The sequence below is a fragment of the Phoenix dactylifera genome, unplaced genomic scaffold (assembly GCF_009389715.1).
Source record: "Phoenix dactylifera cultivar Barhee BC4 unplaced genomic scaffold, palm_55x_up_171113_PBpolish2nd_filt_p 002103F, whole genome shotgun sequence".
Classification (NCBI taxonomy): Eukaryota; Viridiplantae; Streptophyta; class Magnoliopsida; order Arecales; family Arecaceae; genus Phoenix; species Phoenix dactylifera.
The window spans coordinates 20,460-38,097 of NW_024069376.1; the positions used below are offsets into that span (position 1 = coordinate 20,460).

General features: G+C 44.5%; 1 non-coding gene across 1 annotated transcript; it reads right to left on the minus strand.

Moving 5' to 3' along the window:
- Positions 1-12,672: 12,672 nt before the first annotated feature.
- LOC120109382 lies at positions 12,673-12,779 on the minus strand. The gene has a single exon (XR_005510289.1). It is a non-coding gene; the product is annotated as a small nucleolar RNA R71 (small nucleolar RNA).
- Between the last annotated feature and the right edge of the window lie 4,859 nt (positions 12,780-17,638).

Genomic DNA, 17,638 nt, shown 5'->3' on the forward strand with positions numbered 1-17,638 from the left:
TATACACTTAAGAGTGAATATTAAGGGTGAAAAAAAAAGGAGGTAGTACAGTAATTGGCTTATGATATGAGAGGGAGTTAATCCTATTCTACCACTCTCCATGGACAGACTTGACTCCTGAGGGATATCCTTTCACATGTCAAAGCAAGAGAAGGTTAACCGGTCAGACCAGACAGACTGTTTGGCAGCACAAAAGAGGAAATAGGAGGTTATCCCCCCACTTGTTCTCAATTTAGACATAGTTAAAGGGATAAGTAGGGTACTAACATCTCATGTTTGGAATAAGGTTCAACTGAAGGGCTGATTTAGTAAATTTCTTTCAAGGAAAAGAAGATTTGGTTGCTAGTGCTGAAGGATTGCATCCAACTAAAGTATCATATCAGTTGCTTTAATTTTTCTTTTCAACTAAAGTATCATATCAAAGATTATAAGATCTCTCCTACTTAGCTCATACTTATAGCCTTAATTTGTTTAAATTAAGGCTATAAATTAGCCTTAACAAAGAGACTACCAGGATTTGTTTGGTTTGTGGGATGAGGAGTGAGAAAAAGTACAGCCAACAAAAAGAAATCTCATATTGGATTAAATTTTTTTAAAAAAATATAAAAAATTAATTTTTATATAGAAATAAAATTTTTACATTTTATAAAAAATTATATAAGATATGAAAAAATCTAATTTCTATCGATTGGGAATTGAGGTTATTTGGCATGAAAAAATAAATCCAAAATCATATTCTCATATTTGGTATGAAAAGTGGATAAAAAAGATACGAAAAAATGAATGGTAGGTTTTATATCTATTTTTCTAAAAGAAAAAGTAAAATAAATACTTTTACAAAGATGGTATTTATTTTTTCACACTAAATTGCCGAGTGGTAGTAATCTTGAAATATCATTTCTTGATAGAAATACCCTCACCTATATTATATTAAAATTATATTAATTATATTAATATAATAAATTAATTATATAAATATATATTATATTAGTATATTATAAATACATCAATATATTGATTAATAATATTCATAAATAATAATATATTTAATATATCTATTGATAAATATTAATTATTAACTAACAAATATTTGTTATTTATCAATAAATTTAACTTAGGATTTATTAATAATTAATATATTTATTTATATAACAAAACTTACTAAAATTTATTAACCATAGAATTTTTTAATATATGTATACTTAATTTTAAAATATTTATTCACTCATATAAATATATTTTAATATTTGAAATAGTCAATATTGTAGTGTTTATCTTATTGGGCCACAAAATGGCCAATAAATGAGAAAATGTTATTATCTAAATTGTTTATTTAAGAGTATTATAAAAATTTTGATAATATTATTATATAAGGTTGTCTCCGATCAAGAATAGCAATCTTTTTTGCTATTTTTTTGAGTAATTTTTCTCTAGTGCACACAGGCACCTACGCGGGCCAGCTAGCATTCAAACACTACATCTATTGTTCCAATAAATGCTGCTATTTTCTTAAAAAAAATTGAATCTAAGGGTAGTGTTCTAAGCTTAAAATCACATCACTTAAAACAGGAACACCAACGTATATAACCAGTCTCGGAAAAACACAATGGTAGGGCATGTTGGTCGGCCGCTGCCCACACTAAGCCTTTCCACACTTTGGCCACTGATCTTGGCATCCGTCTTGGGTTTAGATATTGTCCTGACCGAACTTAGGCAACACCGATGGATTTGCTGATCGGAACTCCTTGAGATCCTTGTCCAAGAATCGAGATTACTAGCTGCAACTTACCTCGAGGCTTGCACAAGATCGGTAACCTTGGAATCCTTGTCAAAGGATCAAGTAGCTAACAAAATCTGTGTTATCTGGACATTTGCGTCTGGCACCAAAAATCCATGTTGGATACATATCTCGATACATACCCAACATTTGGGTGCTTTTGAAGTCGTATGATTGCCTCTTTTAAAAAGTAGCAAAAAGTTAAATTCTTCAAACAATGAATTTGGTCCACCATTTTCATGTTAGAAGCTAGTATCCATTTTTTCTAGTGATTAGCGAAGCGTATAGAAATTAAAATAACCAAAAAATATTATTTTTCTTGTATCCTTAATTTAGAAGTTTGAACAAGAATCATGTATATTGAAAGAACTTAATAAGCAATATCTTTGTAATTGTACTTTTGATGTTTAAACAAACAATATTAAAGGTATTAAATATATAATTTGGTTAAAATTGTAATATATCCTCATATATCCTGTATCGTTTTTTCTAGAGATAGATCTTTCTCATGGATGATTTTCTTTATTTGGAACTCATCACTATCCAACCAAAATTCAACTTGTAGCATGCACATTTCAATCCATTCCAACAGAAACACGAATAGATTCGTTTATTTATTTCTAGAGTTAGCCTCTACTCGTAAAACTAAAGTATCACCGGTCCTTTTCGCCAATCGCTGCCCTAATTTTTTCCTCATGATTGTGCCGCCAACATCCTTGTTGTACCCTCCAGTCGGCGCCTCGTCGGAGTTAGTACCAATGCTGCCACTATTGCCCAAACTCACCCCTGATTGGGCCATCATCGCCGACTAAGATCTCATGGAGAGATCGCTAGATTACACCACATAACCCCCTTGTTTCCACCCTGTCTTCCTTCATTTCTGTTTCCGATTGCCCGCTGATGTCGCTGCCATATACTGTGGGGACCTCCGTGTTTGATAGGATGCCGAAGCTCTAGTCGCCAGGCAACAGAACACAAACATGTCCCCAGTCCGAAGCACCAGAATGAGGAGCCCGTTGGAATCAACCACCCTTTAATGACAAATAAAAGCTCTGCTGACAAGAGTGCATGTAGGGTGTCTTAGTGCCCTTGGAAGCACATTGTAACACTATGAGTATACGGCGGTACCCTTGGTGATCTTAAATGGCATGTCTTCAGAGGTACCCAAGAGGACATGTCTTAGATCTTGGTAATATACATAGGAACAAATAATCAAGGGATTGGACTTGGTTCGAATTTATCAACAACTAGTAATTTATGCCAGCAAAAAAACAGTGATTCTCTGTTGTTCATGTCGAACCCATTCTATAACTGATGACATTTGTTTTACTATTCTGGATACGAATTGCTTTGAACTGGTACAAAGCCAATCTTATTTGGAGGACTGAATGAACAATAGGGTAAAAATTAGCAAGCAGTGGTGAAACTAACAGAGCTGAGTGAGTGTATTTCATCATTGATGAGCTATTTTTGGTTGTAGATAGCAATCTTAATTTTGAAGGATCATTCAGCACCCTCAAAAATCCAGATATTATCATATACAGCTTCCCTGCAAATAATACTGGTAAAGTATTTAGGGAAGACTTAAAGATCAAATTGCTGATTTATATCATATGAAATGAGTTTTACAAACTGATGTTCGACTCGAAAAAGGCTGGCCGTTGATGAAAAGAAACCTGCTCTCCAATCTAGGAGAAACCAGTCGCAGATACTGTCCAAACAATAAACAGAAAAGTCCATTAGCGACATGTTCAAGATTGTTTGGAAAACTTTCTCATCATCACCCACCAATTGAGTGAATTGACAACTAAATCATATCTTCTCTCTTCAGAATCCAAGGCGAGTCATATTTTCTTATGGTCAAATTTCAATGTAATAACCCATTTTGTTCCTGATTTAGGTTTGAAGTTTGTCAACTTCTGGTTCTCCGAACACATGCTTACTGCTGTTGTCTGTAATCAGAGATTGGATTAGAGAAATGATGGAGGCTTGCCATTCAACTGAACAAGAACTAGAAACCATCGAGAGGAATATCATTCCCTGCAGTATCAGTTGGCAGAGGAAAAATGATGCAGGAATATCATCCTCATACCTTGGGCTATGGACATTGGGTCAAGTCCAAAGTTATATCGAGTCCTTGTAATAAGTGAATTAATTCACAATGGTTTAGTGTCCTTAACGTCTAAATTAGATTGAGTCCAAGACGTCGAGTGGGTCATTGGTTAACCACATAACATTTGGATTGAGTCCGAAGGAGTGGATTTTGATTTCATGCGCAAGAAAGATTTTAACTACTTGTGGCTGAAATCCTTCCCCTTCTCACGCCAATAAAAGCTTCCACATGTGGATAAGCCCATTTGGCAAGTTGTTTAGGAGATCAATCAGAAGATTGAAGGTTTAAAAAGAGTCCTTATTGATCGGTTCTTTCAATTTCAAAAATAAACCACGCAATAGCACGTATCCTGTAGGATAGTGATTACGGGTGTTGGTCCACAGGGATTGGAGGCAAGTTATTTTTTCTAATTAAATAATTACTTCAAAGGGGATAAGCTAGAGTAAATGATAAAAACTAAGAATTAATATGGGTGTAGTAGTATGAATTATCTATGGAGAGAGGTGTTTTAGGGCTAGATTCCACCGATAGATTTATATCCTTGACGCTTTCAATGATTGAGTTGTATGTAAGACTTGATTGCTTCCGACTACAAGCCAAAGCAATCATTAAAAATTATAATTAATTCCTAGCATGAATCATCTAAGTCTAGCACAAACCATCTACTCTAACGATAAGCATGACCTGTCTAACCTAGCATGATGCATCTGATCATTAAATCATTAAACATGAAATCAATGTCACATGAATATCTCCTCCAAACCACAGGTGTTGGATTCGATGAAATAGATCAATCTATGTAAAATATTTTATGCAAGATAAATGATTCACATAAATTGGATAAATCATAAGATCAATTGATAAATTCTTCATCATGCAACAATCTTACAATACACACTCAAATTAATAAAATTGAAACGAATACTCCTCTATGGCTTCATCGAACCCCTAAACCGAGGTTTAGCTGCTCATGGTGCTCATCATCTCGATTGGTATGCTGAAGAACTCCTTTGCCATCCGCCTCAAACCCTCTCTTGGTTTTTTTATTCTCTTTTCCCTTTTTTTTTATTTCTTTCTCTTCACCGAAACAGAGCAAGCTCTGTTCTAGAACCGAGCTCTCCCCCCCTTCTCCCCTCCACCGAATGCCTCAGCCCCCTCCTTTTATAGCCGTCCGGTGCATGCGGAGAGAGGGAAGAAGGGATCACGGCGGCTGATTTTGGGGCGTGGTGCCGGGATGCAGATCGCGGGAGAGGAGGAAGAGGGGCCGCGGGATCTGGTCGGTGATGGCGGAGAGAGGTGGCCGACTGATGAAGTGGCGGAGGATCTGGTCGCTCCGGATGCGCCATGGGCTGAAGACGGGGCGACGATGCTGGGATTTCGACGCGGCTGGGTCGCTGATCTTGGAGGAGAAGACGCCGCACGCGGTTGATGGCGGAGGACCCGGGGACGACGACGACGTTGGGGCGTTCGGCTGGGACGAGCTCCTTTGATCGCGCGGGGGAGGATTGCATCGCGGGATAGGAGGAAGAGGCGCCGCGGGATCTGGTCGGTGATGGCGGAGAGACTGGATCTCCGCTGCTGGGAAGAGGTCGCCTGTTGCAACGCTGGGAAGGAGAAGATAAACAGTGAATTCCCATTTTTTTATTTTTTATTATTTATTTATTTAATTATTATGTATTATTTATTTTTTTCTCTAACACTGTTCACATGAACAGTGTTTTCACGAACACTGTTCATATAAACAGTGTTTTCGGCATTTTATTTTTTATTTATTATTTTTTTATTTTTATTTTAACACTGTTCATATGAACAGTGTTTTAACTGGACACTGTTCATATGAACAGTGAATAGTAATATTTAGTTATTATTATTATTATGAATTTTATATGAAGGCAGGTAACGAGTTGGTTGGAAATTGGCTTTGGATTTGCGGTGGATCATGATCGTTGAGTTGCTTGAACTTGTTCTCGAGCCCAATGTCTTTTAAATTTAATTCTTGCTAAGCTGCTTCAGATCGAACTCGACCAGACAAGACTAAAAATCGGACCGTGACCTAATAAAAAGGGTTAATCAAACCTTTGCCCCATACATAATTAATTATAACTTTCGATCGAATCAGGACCAAAACCTATTTAATTATAACCTTAGCTTGATTACAACTCCATCAGGTTACCAAATCGGGTCAACACAATCTCCTCTTTATATGTTTTCATGAAAGATTATAACCAGGAGAGAGGCAAGTTTAGAGTCTGTTTTGGAGAAAAGAATTATTTACCTCTTACCATATTTTAAATTCATTTCAATGTTTATTTAATTTTATGGTAAAATATATATTTATCAGTTTAAAAACATTGATAAGTGCTATGGAAAGATAACTAAATTATAGATTATTAAGCACTTATCACTTATCTAGTTTAAAGTTCAACTAAATTCGGAATTGTAGTCCTTATCTTTTCCCCGCCACTCTCACTATATAAGGGTAGGTTTGAAGAATAAAATTCAGAAAATATTTGAGTTCAGATAAAATTAGACCTTTGTTTCGTGAAGAGAAACTCTTCTTCCTTAGTGAGACGCCAACAGGCTGAATGAAAGGGGTGAGACTCCTCTTTTCCTCCCGCTCCACTGATTTGGTTTGGGCGAGACTCCCATGGCCATCTCTTCCTTATCCCCTTGTTCAAATCCAAGTTTCTTCTTGTTTAAATCCATTGAAATCATCCCACCACCATCAAGTCTTTCCTACGCCTTCCACATTCCAAATCCCATCACTTTTCATTGAAATCCACGTCCGGATCAAGTTTTTCCGAGATCAGGCCGTCTGTGAAATTCAGAATTTTTTTTTGAAGAGTCGACTCCCCGATCTCGAGTCGACTCCTCGTCTTCTCGGATCGACTCCAATTCTATCGAGTTGACTCCAGAGACGACTCGAGTCGACTCCAAAGCTTCGCAGGTCGACCCCGCCTGAGACAACCGAGATCCAATTTATCTGATATGCTCTCGAGTCGACCCCTTCAGACCTCGAGTCGACTCCAACCTTATTTGAGTCGACCCTAGGATGCTTGAGTCGACTCCAACTGAACACCCGAAGGACCTATTTCTCTGGGTTCTCTTAAGAGTCGACCCCTGTCTGTTACAAGTCGACTCCATCCTGCCTCGAGTCGACCCTAGTTTATCACGAGTCGACTCTAAGGCTGCCACAGCAAGGGAAGCCCTCTGCAATCTCCTTCTGCATCTGTGCCAAATTGGTATCAGAGCCGAACCTTGTCACCATGAGTATCAGAAGTGGCCGTCCCTACAACGAGTGACAACGTGCTGAGATGATGGCCGAGCTCATCCAGCAAATGGCAGCTATGAATCAAAAGATGGACATTGTTTGGGATCGTCTCTTTTCCGAGCAAAACAATCTTTAAGATGATCATGACATTCCGGCGCATTCTGAAAATCCAGAAGTACCATTAGGAGGAGACCTCGATGCCGAAGCATTTTCTCCCAGGGGTATGTCACCTCAAAGACCACCTAGGGGTCAACGAATACCCCCTCCTCATATTCCTCGTATGGGGAATAATTTCAGAAACCCCTATGTTCATCAAAACCAGCGGGAGCGCATTGACATCGATGATGCCATGAAGTGGGTTCGTGTAGAAGTTGCTGATTACAGCGGAAGCATGGACCCAACCCACTTCTAGGATTAGTTGATGTCTTTTGAAGACTACTTCGAGTGGTTCAGCATGCTCAATGAAACAAAGGTGCATTTGTTAAGATGAAGCTTAAGGGCCAAGCACGCATTTGGTGGCATAGCATCGAAGAGAAGCTTCATCGACTCCGACAACCTCCTATCAATGATTGGGAGGAGATGAAACTTCATATAAAGGAGAAGTTTCTTCCCCTCGATTATGAGGAGACACTCTTCGAAGAACTTCTGAAACTTCGTCAAGGAAACTCTTCTATAGAGGAGTATATGGCTCGATTCCATGAGTTGATGATCCGTGGCAACCTCACAGAGACGGAGCAACAATCCCTAACTCGGTATCGAGGGCTGAGGGATGACATCAAAAGGGAGCTAATGACAACGCGCATCTTCAGCCTAGAGGAGGCATACCAACTCGCCATTCGAGTTGAAACGCAGCTACGACAAAGACGCCCTGCGCAAGCACCAGTTGCACGATGATTTACCGAGCGCAGCACCAATCGAGGAGTTCCTTTTTCTCGAGGTAATGCTCCTGCTTTTAGATCTGAAACCTCTACTAATCGAAGCATGTATCAGGAAAGAGGTGCTCCAAAGGCTAATAAAAAGGGTAAAAGTCCTATGCCAAAAGAAAAGAATCCTGTTGAATGTTACAAGTGTGGTGAATGAGGACACTTCGCTGTTGTTTGTCCTACCCGAGACCAGCGTTTTGTGTTGGTATGTGAAGAAGATGAGATCATAGGATCCTCTGAAGTTCTTCCTCCCTCTTAGCTCGCTAATGAAGAGGAAAATGAAGGAAACGAAGAACATGATGAAGAAGCCCCTGCGGTGGAGCTAGAAGCTTCAGATCTACCCGTGTGCGTCGTGCGACGGGTTCTTACTGGTTGCAAGCAGGAGGAGAATGTGGAGGAAGATTGGAGGCGTACCAATATCTTCCACACCCGCGTCGAGAATGCCAACAAGTCTCTAAACCTCATCATCGACAACGGAAGCTGCATGAACATCATATCTGAAGGAGTACTAAAGAAGCTAAATCTAAAACCGATACCTCATCCAAAGTCGTATCGAGTAAGTTGGATCGAAGACTCCTCCATCCCTATTAAACAAAGATGCTTGATCAGTTTTTTACTTGGTAAGAACTTTAGAGATGAAGTATGGTGCGATGTTCTGCCCATGAAAGCGTGCCATCTTCTTCTAGGAAGACCATGATTGTATGATCATAGTGTCGAGTATGACGGTCGATCCAATTGTTATTCTTTATATTGCGCCAACAAAAGAGTTGTGTTAAAATCTCTTCAGATCACTGATTTCACCTCTGAAAATTTGATGATCCAATGGGTTTTAACCATGAGAAAGTTTGAAACTTGTAGCCGAAAGATTGGAGTCATGTATGCACTACTGTCTAGGAAAATCAGGGATAAAATTTTAGAAGCTATTCCTTCTGATTTTAAGTCTATATTAGATGATTTTTCTGATGTAATCCCTGAGGATCTACCCAAGGAGCTTCCACCAATGAGGGACATCCAACATGCCATAGATTTAGTACCCGGTTCAAGCTTACCAAATCTTCCTGCATACCGGCTGAATCCTAGAGAACATGAGGAGCTTCAACGCCAAGTCCAAGAACTTTTGGACAGAGGATATATCCGAGAAAGCCTCAGCCCATGTGTAGTTCTAGCTTTACTTACTCTCAAGAAGGATGGGCCATGGAGGATATGCGTGGACAGCAAAGCAATCAACAAGATTACCGTAAAGTACCGTTTTCCGATCCCACGGCTTGATGACATGCTGGATTTGTTGCATGGAGCCATCATCTTCTCCAAATTGGATCTTCGAAGCTGATGAGAGTACAAAAGTATAATTTTCATATTATCTTAATTAGTATTATAGTTAATTTTTATTAATAAAATTAATTAATTAATGTTTTATTTGTGTTTGAGTGAAATTAATCCAAGAGACCCAGTAACTCTGGATTTGAGCCCAATGCCTGGCAGCCCAAGCTCAATAAATTTTCCAAACATCCACAGCATGGGGGCTTTGAAATTTTCCAATTTCCCAACCGACCGTGGACCTCCATGCACATGCAAACGGGCTCTTCAATTCCAAGCATCATGGCATCTCATCCAAGGGACTTAAATCAGACCCAAGAGACCTAAGCTAAACCAGCTCTTCAATTCCAAATGGCATCTCATCAGCATCTTTCCGTTTCCCCTGTTTCTTCCCAGCTCATCCAAGCGTGGAGCATGCGACGGAAAGGGAGGAGGCCAGCAGCCATCGGAGGAGAAGAGTCCCAAGCCGAGTCTTCTTAACTTCCCAAACGTCTGCAACGTCCCAGCATTCATCAGAGTCCTTCCGTCTCCCCCGTTTCTTCTCAGCTTATCCACAAATCCAACATCAATGACTGCAGCTCAAACTTCTTCAATGTTCAAACTCCTAACGCCGAGGAGCTTCCCAGCATCTTCCAACCGTCCGAGACCTCCCAGCACATGCAATCGGATCATCCATTTTGGAATAGAGCTTCCAGCCGAGGAGTCTTCTCAACACCCCAACGGCCATCCACGTATTCCATGCATCCGATCGTTTTCCAGCCGATCCCAGCAAATTAATTCCATCCACGAGGAGTCTTCCCATATTTGCAACTCCCTCCACCCCGCATCTCAGCCGCGTTTCATCCGGCCTCTTCAACATGCTATAAGAAGGCAGCCGAGCAAGCAACCACGGAGGCGAGAAGGGAGCATCTCCTCTTCCAATTTTTCCAGCCGGACGAAAGGAGGGAAATCAGCCGACGAGGAAGGAGAGAACAACACGGTGGAGGAAAAGGAGGAAGCGAGGGGAAGCCACGGAACCAGGGAAGCCAACATCCATTTCTTTCCCAGCCGAGCGAGAGAGGAGAAGAGGCCACGGAAGGGAGGAAGCAACTGGGAGAAGAAAACAGAGCATCCTGTTTTCTGAACCAAAGAAAAAAAAAGGAAAAAGGGATTTATGTTTATTTTAAGTTATTCTTTACAATTCCTTTTTATGAAAATGTTTCCATTTCATATGAGTAGCTAAATCTTCTCTAGCTAAGGCTAGGGAAAAGCCTAGCAATTTCTTCATGTATTTCATTTAATCATCAATGGGATTTTAATATTTTTCTTTTTGATTTATGATGCAGTAAATTTATAGAAATTATTTCAAACTTATATATTTTTTTTTGATTTGTTATTTCTTCCGGGTATAAAAGATGCTTAGAAATCCCTGTAGTTTAAAATATAATTACTGTAATACTGCCCATAAAACTAAATCTATTTAACTGAGATAATAGATGATTTTAAGAAAACCATGATGAAGTGCTAGGCTGAATCCTGATGCCTTAGTTATATTTTGTTAATTCGAATATTATTTAGCCTTTAGTTTTTGTTCACTGTCAAATTCCTGTAGATTCGATCTCGGTCTCACCGAGAATATTACTTTGCTACACCCTATACTTGGGGTATCCTACGTTTAATTTTCTTTTTTAAAAGAGCAAGATTAAAATCGTAGCAAGTTTTTGGCGCCGTTGCCGGAGATTTGCAACGTGCGAACGAGAACAAGGCTGAAAATTTCAATTCTTTATTTTTAGTTCTTCAATTTTTTTTATTTTTAACACAGCTAAAATTTCAAATCTTTTCAGATTCAAGGGCGACACAAAGCAGGACCAGTAACGAGGAAGATCAAGATCACATTTTTGGATTTTCGGAGTGAACGAACTCCGGCCGTGAGTATTTAAATTAATTTTCCTGTTTTGCTCATACTAGTCCTATTTTTCCTAGATTAGAATTTTACTCTTGTTTTAAAAAATTAAAAAATTATTATTAATTAAAATAATAAAATAATAAAAATAATAAATAAATAAAAAGAAGAAAAAAAATTTAGCTAGTTTGCTTGATCAACTATTCAAATGCAATTTAATGTCATGACATAAAATGTTAAAAATCTTCTTGATTGTTGCATATAGTATAAAGCATTTGCATAAAATAATCTAAGGGCTGAACCCATTAATAAGATAAGGTCGGAATTTCATCACTCGTCCTTAGCCCAAAAATCATCCAAGTGCATAAATATCCTAAGCCTAATTAAAATCAACTAGACATTGGCCCCTAAGGATAATCGAGCTCAATAGGACGAAGACCACTGAAAGTTGCACCAATTTCGCTCTATGACCCCGGTCGATGTCTAGGCAAGCTTTGTCCCTCTAAGTAATTAAAGGGAGACAGTTTCTGTTCGAGGAAAGTGGTTTTTAAGTGGGACCTTTGCTATACGCATCGTGACCTCTCCACTTACCTGGGAGCTTACCTGGTCGACTAGGTTATCAGACCGGATTGGAGGCTTAAGTGTACTCTTCAAACCAGTTAGGAGCTGTCTAGAAATTTTTAGGAAAACATTAGAAATAAGGGTGCTATGCTTTGATACTGTTTGATTGTGAATAATTTTAGTAGCAGGGTGTCAATATTCATAGCTTTAGATAATATTCATACTCATCCAAAACTCTAAAAAATATATATACATACAAAATAAATAAATAAATAATTAATAATAATAATAATTAAAAAAAAAGTCGACTGGTTAATTGGTCAGTATATGCGGTTGTGGCAAAGAGATAAAACGAATAGATTATTTCGAGTTGAATCAAAAGATAAAAATTTAATTGTTCAAAATTCAAATAATCAAATGGAAGATAATGGTAGTAATCAGAGAGATAATGAATTTCAAGATGACTTACCTATTAGAACGCTTCGTGATTATCTACAACCCACTAGGACCAGTACCCCATCCTGTATGGTTATTCCTACTGCTGCAGGAGCTTTTGACATGAAACCAGGAATAATCCAATTACTTCCAAAGTTTCACGGACTTGATTCTGAAAGTCCCTATTTGCATCTGAAAGAATTTGATGAAGTATGTTCAACACTTCATTTCAATGATGTCACTGAAGAGGTAGTTAAGCTTAAGTTATTTCCTTTTTCTTTAAAGGAAAAAGCTAAGTCATGGTTACACTCCTTAAGGCCTAGGACCATAGCTACCTGGCAAGAAATGACAAGAGAATTTTTAAAGAAATTCTTCCCAACACATAAAACAAACACACTTAGAAGAAATATCATGAACTTTGCACAAAAAGATGGAGAAACATTTTTTCAGTGTTGGGAAAGATTTAAGGACCTTCTCCTTGCTTGCCCACATCATGGATATGAAATTTGGAGGGTCATTAGTTTCTTTTATGATGGTTTGTCTTCCAATATGAGACAATTTGTAGAAATGATGTGTAATGGTGAATTCATGAGTAAGGAACCTGTTACGGGGGAACTAAGCCGCCATGCTCCACGTGACCGGCACGCGCGCCCATGAAGACTACGGCTGTCCTTTGATCCAGCAGTCCGGCCCCGAGTCGGACATCTTCGGCTTCGCAGCCCGACCCCGAGTCGGCTGCCCCTTAATCTAGCAATCCGACCCCAAGTCGGATATCCTCAGCACCGCAGCCCGACCCCGAGTCGGCTGCCCCCTGATCCGGCACTCCGACCCCGAGTCGGAGATCTCTTGATAACGACAGGCTGCTTCCCAGAGGCACGCCGAGGCCTCCTGCTCCACTACTCCCTGCAACGGCTGTATCCGATGCTGTTCCACGATCTCCTGTATCAGCCGTACAAAGCGGAACTCCACTACGCCCTGTCATGGCCTACCCAGCGCTGCTCCACGACGCCCTGCAACGGCCATGTCAGTGGCCACTCCATCGCGCTCCACGATGGCAAACCCCCCTGAGAGACCCCCCAGCCAGGTATATATGCGGCTGGGGGGAGAAGGGGGGGTAAGCAATATCTTCCAGAGCACTCTCTTGCTTGCTATTATCATCTCTCTTCCTCCTCCAATCTCCTCTGACTTGATCGTCGGAGGGCCCCCACTACCCCAGTGGTGGTGCGAGGCTTGCTTGCAGGTTTCCCGGTGGAAGGTGGAGCACAATCAATATCAACCAAGGCAGCTCAGACGGAATCCCGATCACACCGCTGTGCCAATCGTTCTCGGTTTGGACCACCAGCAACAGTTGGCGCTAGAAGGAGGGCCACCGAATCTTAGAGCGATCGTAATGGCACGGCGAGGTGGTCGTGGAGCTTCCAATGCCTCCGGTCGCGGGGCCTCTCGCGCCTCTGGCCGGGAGGCCGCTGCGTCTCCAACACATTCTCAGCAACACTCCACTGTTCCACCCCCGATTCAGATGGTCGAAGCCGCTCAGTTCGACCAGTTAGCCCAGCAGGTCCGCACCCTCGCGGAGGCGGTGCAGAACCTGCAGGGTGTGATGTCTCGAGCGCCGCAGCGGGCCCAGGAGCCGCTGCTCCCTGAGCGCTCACCTGTCCTCCTTAACCCGCGCTCCTTCCTCTCCCATGGGGAGGAGCGCCGGCGCGAGGAAGATTCTCGAGCACGGTCCATTCTGCCGGGACCGTCCCACCGAAGCTGCACGGGGTACGAGAGGCGGGCCCGGGCGCGTTCCCAGACCCCCCAGTCCTCAAGGAACCCGCGCTCCAGTCGGTCCCCCTCTCGGTGCTCCTTGTCTCCCACCCATCGGTCGCGCTCCCTGGACCGGCGGGTGGACGATCTCCACCGACAACTCCAGGTCCTGAAGGGCCACTCTAAAGATCCCTTCGCCGACTTGGAGATCTCCTCCCAACTGGCGCTTGCCTCGAGGATCCTGCGGACCCCAAATCCGCCGGGATTCAAAATGCCGGCGATCGAGCCCTATGACGGGGCGGCGGACCCGCGGGATCACGTGGAGAGTTTCAGGACTCTTATGCTCCTCCATGGAGCATCGGATCCCCTCCTCTGCAAGGCCTTCCCGGCGACCCTCCGTGGCCCAGCCAGGGCGTGGTTCGCCGGCCTGGAGGCTAACTCTATCCAGTCCTTTGACCAGTTCACTCGCCTCTTCATCAGCCATTTCGCCGTCAGTAGCCGGCGGCGATTGGTTTCCGACTCCCTCTTTGATGTCCGGCAAAACGAGGGAGAAAGCCTGCGGGATTACCTTACCCGCTTCAACAAGGCTACATTGGAGGTCCGGAACCTGAGCCAGGAGGTGGCTCTCTCAGCCCTGAAGCGTGGCTTCCGGAAGGGCAGACTCACCTTCTCCCTGGACAAACGTCTGCCGCGGAGCTTCCCGGAGCTGTTGTCTCGGGCGAACCAGTATGCAGACGCCGAGGAGGCAGCCGCCCACCGGAACAAGGAGGCCGCCGAGGCCCCTCTAAAGCTCGGGAAGAAAAGGCGAAAAGAGGCACCCCAGAGGAGGAGCCCGACGCCTCAACGTCGGCGCAGAAGCCCGTCGCCGGCGAGGAACCACGGCGCCCTACGCCCTCGTTCTCCGCCCCGGCGTTTCAACCGGTACACTCCTCTCCTGACTCCCCGGGCCCAGATCCTCATGGAAATCAAAGGGCGAGAGGACCTCCCGGTCCCGAGACAGATGAAGAAGATCCCTGGGAGGAGGCCCTCTCGGGCGTACTGTGAGTACCACCGAGACCACGGCCACGACACCGAAGACTGCTTCCAGCTTCGGGACGAGATCGAGGCTCTCATCCGCCGAGGACGTCTCGGTCGATATGTAAACGACCGACGTCCCCCCGCAGACCCGCGTCCGGCCGACCCGGCCCCTCAGGAGCCTCGGGAGCAGAATCGACCCGTCGCGGGCGTAATCCACACCATCACTGGGGGCTGCTCTCGGCCCGTGAGAAATGCAGGGGGCTCGGTGGAAGCATCAGGGGTGGCCGTCGCGAAGAGGCAGCGGGTCGGAAATGTAATCACCTTTTGTGATGAGGATGTAAAGGGGGTTCAGACCCCCCATGATGATGCCATGGTGATCTCCCTCACTATGGCAAACTATGATGTAAGGCGTGTTCTTGTGGATAGTGGAAGCTCAGCTGATATTTTGTTTTACGAGGCCTTCCAAAAGATGAGCTTGTCCCGACAAGTGTTGCTCAAAACATCCACCCCCCTCATAGGATTCACTGGGGACGCTATCTCGGCCGAAGGTGTCATTGAGCTGCCAGTGACTGCGGGCGTTGCACCCGCAGAAGCCACGGTGCGGCTCGGGTTCTTGGTCGTCCGTGTTCCCTCGGCCTACAACGCTATCCTCGGACGACCCGGACTGAACGCCCTTCGCGCGGTAGTCTCTACATACCATTTGTTAATGCGGTTCCCCACGGCGGCCGGGATTGGAGAGGTCCGAGGTGACCAACCGACCGCGCGGCAATGTTTCCTAGCAACTCTCAAAGGGAAGAAGCCCGTGGAGGCCCTAAGCGTCGAGTCCCTTGACGCCAGAGACGAGGTGGCTTTGCGGCACGGGGAGCCGGCCGAGGGTGTGATCGAAGTTCCCCTTGAAGAGGGTCGCCCGGACCGTACGGTCCGGGTCGGTGCCAACCTCGACTCGGAAGCTCGGCTCAGGTTAGTGGAATTCCTCCGAGCCAATGCTGATGTATTTGCCTGGTCGGCGGCCGATGTACCTGGGATCGACCCGTAGGTCATTTCTCACGCCCTCAACGTCGACCCGACCCACCGACCAGTAAAGCAGAAGAAGAGACACTGTGCCCCGGATCGGATCCGGGTGGTCGACCAGGAGGTAGACAAACTCTTGGATGCAGACTTCATAAGGGAGGTGAGCTACCCCGAGTGGCTGGCAAACGTCGTACTTGTCCGGAAGGCGAGCGGTAAGTGGAGGATGTGCGTCGACTACACCGACCTGAACAAGGCGTGCCCCAAGGATAGCTTTCCGCTTCCACGGATAGACCAACTGGTCGACGCGACTTCCGGATATCAGCTGCTGTCTTTCATGGACGCCTTCTCCGGCTACAACCAAATAATGATGGCTCCACAGGACGAGGAGAAAACTGCCTTTATAACAGACCGGGGGCTGTACTGTTACAAGGTAATGCCCTTTGGTCTGAAGAATGCTGGCGCCACTTACCAGCGCCTCGTCAATAAAATCTTCAAGGAGCAGATTGGCCGGAACATGGAGGTGTACGTGGACGATATGCTGGTGAAGAGTCGCCATGCAGACCAGCACATTGCGGATCTGGAGGAGACTTTCGCCACCTTGCGGGAGTTTCGCGTGAAGCTGAACCCAGCGAAGTGCGCCTTTGGTGCTTCGGCCGGGAGGTTCCTCGGTTTCATTGTCAACCAGCGGGGGATCGAGGCCAACCCGGACAAAATCAAGGCCATCCAAGATATGTCCCCTCCGACCAAAGTGAAGGAGGTTCAGGAGCTCGCTGGAAGGGTTGCCGCGCTCGGACGATTTGTGGCAAAATCGGCCGAACGCTGCCAACCGTTCTTCAAGGTGTTGAAGCGCCCGAAAGACTTCCTTTGGACGGCCGAATGTCAAGTGGCATTCGACCAACTCAAGGAGTACTTGGCGTCTCCTCCCCTGCTGTCCAAGCCGCAAGAGGGGGAGATGCTCTACCTCTATCTGGCGGTCTCCCCAACCGCAGTCAGCGCAGTACTGGTTCGGGAAGAGGCAAAGCTCCAGAAGCCTGTGTACTACATCAGCCGGGTCCTACGGGATGCCGAGACGCGGTATACGAAGGCGGAAAAGATCGCCTTCGCGCTGCTCACCGCGGCCAGGAGGCTTCGCCCCTATTTCCAGGCTCATCCTGTCACCCTCTTGACCGATCAACCACTGCGGCAGATCCTCAGCAATCCTGAGAATGCGGGACGGCTGGTGAAGTGGGCAGTAGAACTTGGTGAGTTCGACGTCCGCTACCAGCCCCGACCCGCCATCAAGGCCCAGGTGCTCGCGGACTTCCTCGCTGAGTGCACTGTGCAGGAGGCGGAACCTAGGCCGCCGGAAACACCCAGCCTCGACCTCCCAATCTGGACGCTTCACATTGATGGGTCGTCGAACCCCGAAGGTGGAGGGGCCGGGCTGGTCCTTACCAGTCCCGATGGAGTGATAGCCGAGTATGCCTTGAGGTTCGGATTTTCAGTGACCAACAACGAGGCAGAATACGAGGCCCTAGTCATAGGACTCAAACTCACCAAGGAGCTCGGCATCCGGCGTCTGAAGGTCTTCACCGACTCCCAG